The following is a 9,548-nucleotide window of genomic DNA, read 5'->3' as shown; positions in this document are numbered from 1 at the left end:
TTCCTGGCATTAAAATTAACAACCCAAGTGATAGCAAAATCCCCCTGCCTAGAAGGCATACCCTGGGAGTGGGCTGGGGGTGGACATCCCAAGTCCAGCGTCCCAGGGCTGGAACTGATGCAATCATCACTCTGGGTAGGCGACTCTTGGAACGAGCTGCTTCCACCAGGGCCACATTCAGTTTGCTAGAAATAGAGACAGAGGGCTTCTTGACTTTGCATATGATTTGCATAATGTCATAGACACACAGTCTATTTTCAGGCAGTTTTCAGGTTCAAGTGTTGTCACTGCTGCCCTGCGGGGTGTCATGTCTGGATGAGTCTCTTCTCTGTTCTTTCTCACCCACCCACTCTTATTGACCTACATCCCTAACTGCGGGAGCAAATGATGAAGCAGGGGGAGAGTAGGGTTGTCCAGGAGACACAAGCAGGGCAAGAGACACTGGAATTTCCTTTATCACCACCATCACTAAAAGCAGGTTGCTCAAGGGCTACCAGTAAGCAGAAGATAAGAAATAGGAAGCCAGGTCGTCCATCTCCTTCCGCACCCTTCTACCAGGACAGCCAGTTCCTCTGCTCTCTATTCAGTCTTCTGCTGTTTGAAGAAAAATGTCTACATAGATAAACCTGTGCATCTCAGCCACCCACAAAACCTTGCTTCACTCAGATATCCCTTTGGGGCATTTATTTTCAGCACTTAGATTTGGTTTTTGCCTCCTGGGAAATCTGGCCCTTGGTTGGCCTCGCTTTTGAGAGACAGATATGCAAGATCAGGATCCGAGTTTTATGATCAATTTTTGTTTTCATGTTAGGACTGGAGATTGAACCCAGGGGGTGCAGCATCCTAGGCAAATGCCCTACCACTGAGCTACATCCCTGGCCCTTTTTATTTCTTATTTTGAGACAGGGTTTTGGGAAGTTTCCTAGGCTGTCCTTCAACTTGCAGTCCTCCTGTCTCAGCTGCCTGAGTAGCTGGGATTACAGGTGCTTGGCACTATGCCTGATTTGATGACCAATATTTTTAAAGTAACTGGCACACACAGAGAGGTCAATCAGTGCTACAGTCCCCTTTCTCTCTTTTGTCTAAAAGTCTGGGTTAAGCACTTGATTGTCCCAGGCTTGGGCACCAGTCTCTCATGGCTCACAGGTATACACATCAGAAGGGTCAGTTGGACTGACTATCAAGAAATTTCTTGATCTGTGACTTTGGCAGGTACTTGGACTCTCCTCAGAAGGATAGAGACTGGTAGGATTAGAGGCAAAGACTATTCTTCTCACTTTAAAGCTTGAGCTGTTTGGTGACTTGTCCTTGGTCACAGAAGGTCAGGGCTGGAGTCCCTCTCAGCTCTCCCTCCTGCAGACCCTCTGGTCTCAGGGCCTATTTGGTGCGCTCTTCCTGTGTACGTGGAAGTAGTCATTATATGCCAGGGCAAAGAGCCTGGGTCCTGGGAATCAAGAGGCCACCCAGCCAGGCTTCCCCACAGCAGCGCACTACCCAGAATTCCCAGTCCCTGGCGTCCAGTCCCCCTGGACCTGCCTCATCCCTTCAGGCAGGCGTTTCCTGTTGATAAGAAGCTCAGTCACAAACACTGATAAAGAGATGAAAAAAGGAAATTGACAGGCTTGGTACAATGGGCATTTTGTCTGCCTTTTCTACCCTTCTTCCTTCTTTGGGTACCACCTCTCAAATGGCTTCCCAGAACTGAGCAGAAAACATGCCCCCCACCTCCACTCTGGGCCCTATTTTGGAGTTTCCAGGAATTTATCCTGAAGGTTTACGTAGTCTTCAGAGGCAGAGCCTAGCTCCGCCTGAATAGGGATCAGAGTCCAGAGGCAGGAAGCACTGGGTGCCGAGGTCCTTAGGTCCAGGGAAGAGGGCAGTGGCGCAGGAAGGAAGGACTGCCCGGCACAGGTTGCATCTACAGCTTTCTCTCCTCCTTTCCTCTCCCTCCTCCCAAAGGTCTGGATCAAGTCATGGTGAGGTGGTTGGATAGCCTATACTTAGTGGATTTTCCATCATTTTAGTCTCAGGCTTATTACTGGAAAATCTCATTAATTTGGACGACTAATTTGGAATCTAGGATCCTTTGGGATAAGAAGCAGGATGAATGTTTAGGGAAATAGGCAAAGCAAACAAGTTTTCAAAACATGCCCTACCGCCCTTCTAGGGTTTGGATATTCAAGCTCAACTTGACAAAGGCAGTTTTCCTGAAGCGCTCTGCCTGCAGTTAAGATAACGGGCCACCAGGGGGGTGAGGAGCCTTTGCCTGCCACTGATGCTTCAGGTTGTCATTACTCAGACGGAAGGTGCTAAAAGATTTTATATTTGATCATTCTTTTTCCCTCCTCCCCTGAGATGCAATCCCTTAATAAAACAGGCAAACATAAAGAAATGGAAAAGACAGTTCTGAATGGCCAATGTTTAAAAGAAAATCAACAGCTTGGAGACTTTCTCCTGAGTTCTTAACTATTTCCATTCTCGACCAGGGCCTTATCCTAGCTTCAGAACTGCGTGCCTCTCATTGCATTTCCCCCCAGTACTGAGGATTGAGCCCAGGGACCCTCTGCCACTGAGAAACAGTCCCAGACCTTTTTACTTTATATTTTATTAAAAAAATTTAGTTGTAGATGGGCACAATACCTTTATTTTATTTATTTATTTTTATGGGGTGCTGAGGATGGAACCCAGTGCCCCACAAGTGCCAGGCAAGCGCTCTACCACTGAGCCACAACCCCAGCCCTCATTTTTTTTTTAATTTTGAAACAGAATTTTACTAAATTGTCCAAGCTGGCCTCAAACTTGCAATTACAGGTATGCACCACCATGCCTGGCTCTCCCATTGCATTAATTTTTGTGTGTGTGTGGTTGTAGATGGACAGAATGCCTTTATTTTATTTGTTTTAATGTGATGCTAAGGATTGAACCCAGTGCCACACATGTGCTAAGCAAGCACTGTGTCACTGAGCTACAGCCTGGCCCCCATTGCATTTTTGACATTTGATGGAAGGAGCAGAGAAGTAAGGAGCAAAAGGTTTTATTCTAGTCAAAATTCCAGCTGGCATTTGCTTTGTTTTGTTTTTCAGTTGATTCAACAAATTTATTCCCAATTTTATATGAAAGAATATGTGCATGAAGTTTTCCTTTTTTAGTTTGCTTTTTCCCCCTCGTGCTGGGGATAGAACTCCAGGGCTACGCAAGTGCTCTACCTCTGAGAAAAGTCCCTAGACCCCAGGCTACTTTTGAATAAGTTATGGATTAACATGATTCAAAAGCAAATATGTGAAAAGGTAGATGGTGAAATGTGCCCTTTCCATCCTTATTGCTCATATGCCTTGGTTCTCGGATCCCCAAAGAAACTCATAGTCTTAGTTGCTTGTGTTCTGTCTTTCCAAAGTGTTTTTATGTATATACAAGTGAACTTGGATACAAATTTTTGTCCCCCTTACCTCTTATACAAAAGTAGTATCACTTGCCTGTAATCCCAGTGACTCGGGAGGCTGAGGCAGGAGGATGGCAAGTTCAAAACCAGCCTCAGCAATTTAGTGAGGTCCTAAGAAACTCAGTGAGACCCTGTCTCAAAATAAAATACAAAGAAAGGGTTGGGGGATGTGGTTCAGTGGTTAAATGCCCCTGGATTCAATCCCCAGGACTCCCCCAATAGTATATTCCACTTTTCTGGAGAACATTATTCTGTATTTTACTTTTTTCACTTAATAATATTTATCTTGGAGCTCTTTTTGTGTGTGTGTGCTGGAGATGGAACCCAGGGTTTTGTGCATATAAGGCAAGCATACTACCAACTGAGTTATATCCCCAGCCCTGCCTTGGAGACCTTTACATATCAGTATAGAGAGCTTTTGCTTTCTCTATTTAAAAAAATTTTTTAATATCTTTATTTTATTTATTTATTTTTATATGGTGCTGAGGATCGAACCCAGCATCTCACACGTGCTAGGCAAGTACTCTACCACTGAGGCACAATCCCAGCCTGTGCTTTCTCTATTTTTAATAACAATATAGTATTCCAATGGATGTACTATTATCAAACCAGTCCCTATATTTGGAAGTTTTAGTTATTTCTGACCTTGGCCTTTACAAACCATGCTTCAATGAATAAACTTAAGTATGCACCAATCACTTTGATTCATTCAAGTATACCTGTATGATGGACTCTAAAAAGTGAAATTCCTGGGTCAAAGGACACGTGAATTTGGCCAACTCAATTTTCAAGAAGTGCAAAGGAGGAGACTTTCCCTGGAAGATTATGAAAACACAAGTCACAGAGTAATAGAATAATATCAGACAAGTGGATAAATAGACAAGTGAAACACAATAAAGAACTCAGACACAGTCCACATACATCTGGAAACTGATACCTGCTAATGGGCACATCAAAAATTAGTAAAGACGATGGCTAAAAGTTACAGGATTTTTTCAGAGGGTTATGAAAATGTTCTAAAATTGATTGTAATAATGATCATACAATTCTGTGAATACACTGAAAGTCACTGAATTATTCAACTTAAATGAGTGAATTGTATGAGATGTGAATTCTATCTCAACACAATTGTGAAGATGTTAGTGAAGGGGCTGAGGTGTAACTTGGTGATAGAGAACTTGCTTATTGCAAGTGGGTTTGATTCCTAGCAGTGTAGGGGGGGGGGAGAATATTAGTGAAGGAAGGCTAGAGTGTTTAAATAGTTTTAGGAACCTTGGATCCATGTTTGGACATAAATGCAATTGAGTTAAATACAAAAATGGGCTCTGAATGGATTAAGGAACAAAATGTAAAATGCAATACTCTAAGGCTAACAAAAGAAAATGTGAGAGAGCATTCTCTTTTTTAAAAAAATATTTATTTTTTAGTTTTAGGTAGATACAATATCTTTATTTTATTTTTATGTGGTGCTGAGGATTAAACCCAGTGCCTCACACATGCTAGGTGAGCACTCTACCACTTGAGCCACAACCACAGCCCGAGAGCATTCTTTTGTCCTAGGGATAGAGAGACTTCAAGAAGACACATGAAGCACAAATTGTAAAACAAAACTATACACACACACACACATACACACATATATATGGATATGACTATATCAGTGCATTCTTAAACTATACACCATGGATAAATTTAACATTAAAGCTAATAAAATTATTAGGTAGATGATGAACTGGAAGCCTTAGCATTAATATCTATATTACCATAGGACACTCCTGAAAACCAACAAGCCCCAATAGAAAAAAAGGTAAAAGACATGAAGAGTTAATTCACAAAAGAAAAAGTTGGAATGACTAATATAAAAAGGAATGTTCTAATTCACTAGTAATCAGAGAAATGAACATTTAAATGACATACTAACATCCATCAAAATGGCAAAATTAGAAAAGTGAGTAATGCCTAGTGTTGACAAGGATGTAGAGAAGTAGAAACTCTTGTGCAGTTGTTGTAGAAGTATAAACTGGCAGAGCCTTTTTAGCATTATTTAAAGAATATGGGTATGCCTTTTCCATTTGATCTTGTGATACCATTACTTGTATATATCTCAGAGAAATTCTCACACAAGTCCACAAGGAGACATGCATCAGGAGGAAGTTCAACACACTGTTGCTTGTGGTAGCTGAGAGTTGGAACAAACCTTGGTATCCAACCCCTGGGGGAATAGATGAATAAAATGTGGATGAATCTTTCAGAATATGACATCATCCATTGGAAACAATGAGCCATATATAGAAAGTATTATGTATATTTATTTATATATATACACACACACACACACACATGCATACATACGTACACCCACAGCAACATAGATCTTTAAAATATAGAACTGATTAGCAAAAAAATGAGTTTTATAACACAATGCCTTTTCATATTATTAAATGCATACATATTCAAAGCAACATTATGTCCTTAACAGGGATATATGTATATAATTCAGGACATGGAAGAAGCTCTTGTGGAGCACTTCATGGTGCCTGTGGGGTCAAGAGAGCAAGATAGATGGAGATTGAAAGAAGACTGGAGAAGGAGCTGGAAAGTAATCTCTAAGAGAGGCCTTGTGCCTTGCACAGGATATGGATGATAACATGCTGCTAAGTGGCATGGTTACCTTGAAACCTGCAGAGGGGAAAATAAAAAGAATCAAGACCACAGAGTTGAGTCCAGACTCAGCCCCTCTTGAGCTTGTAAATCTGTTCAGAAAACAGATCAGAAGCTCCAGGGACTCAGTGTCTCATCTCTCAATGGGGATTATACATAGGTGGTTGTGAGAAATCATGATCGCGTGGGCAAAGGACCTCACCAGAACTATTGTTCAATAAATAATAATATCAATGGTAGGACCTTGTCCTTGCTGATAGTATTCCCAGCTCCAGTTCTGCAGAGTTGCAGCCAGCCTGGTATCAATACCTTCTGCTTTGCTCCTTGGTTACTGGCTCTCTGATATCCCAGGCTGCTCATTGGGGCAGCAACTAAGAGAGATTTGCAAGAAAAGGAGAAAAACCTAGGATCACATGTATGTATTTATATGTTTCTCAATGTCTATTTATTTATTTGATTCCCAAACAGCTCTTCATCCTACACTTACTGGCGGCTCCCTTTGGATCAATACTTTAGTTAGGTCTTTTGAGAATGAAATTTATATTCACCCCCCACCGTTCCCTTAGTAACAATCTCCCGCAATCAGATCTGCTCTCTGGTGGAAATGGCCTTTGGAAAGCGCTTGTGTGGTACACAGTTGCACGATCTTACCTTTGCCAGAAATGTTTTCTTATGTAGCCAGTATCTTTTCCAGAAAAAAAAAAATTAACTACATTTAAGCAGACTTAACAAGGTCTTAAAATAGATATAAAGTGGTTTCACCCCACAAGGGGAATTCTTAAAATACTAAAGTACTGTTTTTAAGCATAGTCAAGTACTTCAGAAACACTCATTTACATTGCAAACAATTTCTATGCTAATTACAAATGATTCTTTCCCAACCACTAGGTAATATTTTGTGTTACTGTTTGTACCTGAAATGAATACAATTATTTTTTTCTTCTGTTTTTTTTAAACTAATATTCACTTATTCAAAATGGCCTTTTCACACTTCTCCCAGATTTGCACTTTTATTGTATTTCAGGTGTGAATTTGAGAATTTGATAAAAACATAAAAACAGATTTATCACAGTTGTTTTGATAAGAATGTCTCGACTCTCTGCTCTTCCAATAAATCTCTTTCAAACCTTCTATACTTCAACAACTTAAACCCCATATGCCGAGTTTGCTTCTTGTTTCTAGAGAAAGCAGAAGCCCAAGATGCCCTCAAGTGCAGGTGCCAAATCTCTAAAGTCGCCTGCGTCTACGTCTTTCCCTCCTGCCGCCCAGTTTCCTCACTCTTGATTTTTGGTTTTTGTTTTGAGACTGGGACTTCTAGGTTGCCCAGGCTGACCTTGAGCTCCTGGGCTCAAGTGATCATCCTGCCTCAGCCTTCCATGAAGCCGGGACAATAGACCTGCACAACTGGAAGTTTCCTCACTCCCCATAACCCTTGGTCCTTCTGGGTGAATCCTCACCCTACCTTTCTCTAGAGAGTCCTTTCTATCAGCATGTTACTTGCTGAAAAGAGAAACCCTCAAGCCCACACCCCTCCAACCAACCTGTTCTCTCTTCCTTCTCCTGTCCCCTTTATGGCCACATCTATTGGAAAAATGTCTGCTTCCTCGCCTCCCACTCGCTCCTCAGCCCACTGCCTTCTGTCTTTGCCATGGAAACTGATCTCTTGGAGGTTATACGGGCCTCCTTGTTGCTAAACCTGGTGGACTCTTCTCAGTCCTTCCTTATTTAGCTGACCTCTCAGCAGCACTGCTGACCATGCCTGCCTCTGGCTTTCCCACCACACACTGTGGGTCTCCTACCTCCCCTGGGGGCTCTTCTCTTCTTGTCTCTCCCCTAAATGCTGGCGTCTCTCATCCTCTGGCCTGGGTCCTCTTCTTTCTCTACATACCTCCTGGGTGAGCTCATTGCACCTTGGCTTTAATGCTCACAAATGACTTCCAGATCTATGTCTGGGCCCATGCCCCCTCCCGAGCTCTAGTCTTCAAGACTTCCTCCAGCCCTCAAGCTCCTTCTGGATGGTTCCTTGGATGGCTCCCAGGCATCTCAAACTCATCATGTCTGACAGAACTCCCCAAACCTGCTCCATCAGGGAATGGTATTAGTAGCCAAACACATGACCTTCATTTGTAACTTTCTACTCTCTAGTGGCTGCCCAGCCCCAAGAGTCAGTTGAACACAAAAGTCTTATCCATCCTGCCTCCTAAATCATCTCACAATTCCATCCATCTCTCTTTATCCCTAACCAGGTCCCAGCCTCCACTGTCCTAGAGCCAGGTTAGATCAACATCTTGGGCCACATCTCCATTCATAGTCCTCTTCATCCTTTGTGGTTCAGTCCCATTGGATTTGTTTTTAGCTCCTTAGACCCACAGTTTCTTTTTGCCTCCAGGCCTTTGCACATATTGTCCTCTCTGTCTGGAACATGCTTAGCTGGGTTGATTTGCATTTATTAGTAAATGTGTGGGTGGTGTGATGGAGTGGACCTTGGAAAGAGGCGGGTGTAGATTTGAATTCCAGTTCTGTTGTTTCCAAGCTGTAACACCCTAAACCTGTCAATCAATGTTGAGCCTGGGGTTCTCATCTGTAGAAAGGGGCACAATAAAACCTACCATGGGACTGGGATTGTGGCTCAGAGGTGGAGCACTTGCCTGGCACAGGGGGACCCGGGTTCGATCCTCAGCACCACATAAAAATAAAGGCATTGTGTTGTGTCCATCTACCCCTAAAAAATAAATATTAAAAAAATTAACATGTTGGTTTTACTTTTCAGCAACCTGACCCACCTCCACCCACCCACTCTCAAACAAGTATTTTTCTGGGAGCTGCCATGTTAGGAGCACTACATGACACAGACCACTAGCAACAGATAATTGGGCAAGAGGGTGGCACCTGACCCAAGCTGGACCATCAGTCCCTACCTCCCAAACTAGGAACTGGAATTCAGAGTCACACTGGACTCTTTTCCTGTGTGGCTAGACTGACTAGAGACCCAATGGCTGTCAGTAGCCATATGCTTCTTTGTGGCTGGGAAACAGAGAGAGCTGGTCTAAGAAGAAGTACATAGAGACAGATGCAGAAATGAAATAAAGATCCAGAGAGGAAGAGAGAGTGAAACAGAGAAAGGGTCTTGTACATTTGACATCCTGGTTCCAATGACTGATTGAAGCCAGCTGCATCAAGCCCGTGAGAAACCCTGTATCCTAAGCCAAAAAAAAAAGCATTTCCCCTTAAATTGCTGGACTGGATTTCAATGATTCAAAGCCAACAAAGCCCTAAGTAATTAAACAGTCTTGTGAAAAAGTTATTGTAAAAATTAGAAATGAGGTATGCATACCTATGGTAGATATTTAATAAATAAATAACAATTTTAGTGATATGAATTAATAATATGTATTAATATGCCTTTGCAGAGGCACCCATTTAAAATATATTAATTCTTTACAATGTT

This window comes from Urocitellus parryii, chromosome 5, assembly GCF_045843805.1.
Source record: "Urocitellus parryii isolate mUroPar1 chromosome 5, mUroPar1.hap1, whole genome shotgun sequence".
NCBI lineage: Eukaryota > Metazoa > Chordata > Mammalia > Rodentia > Sciuridae > Urocitellus > Urocitellus parryii.
Note: the sequence above shows the minus strand (reverse complement) of the source record.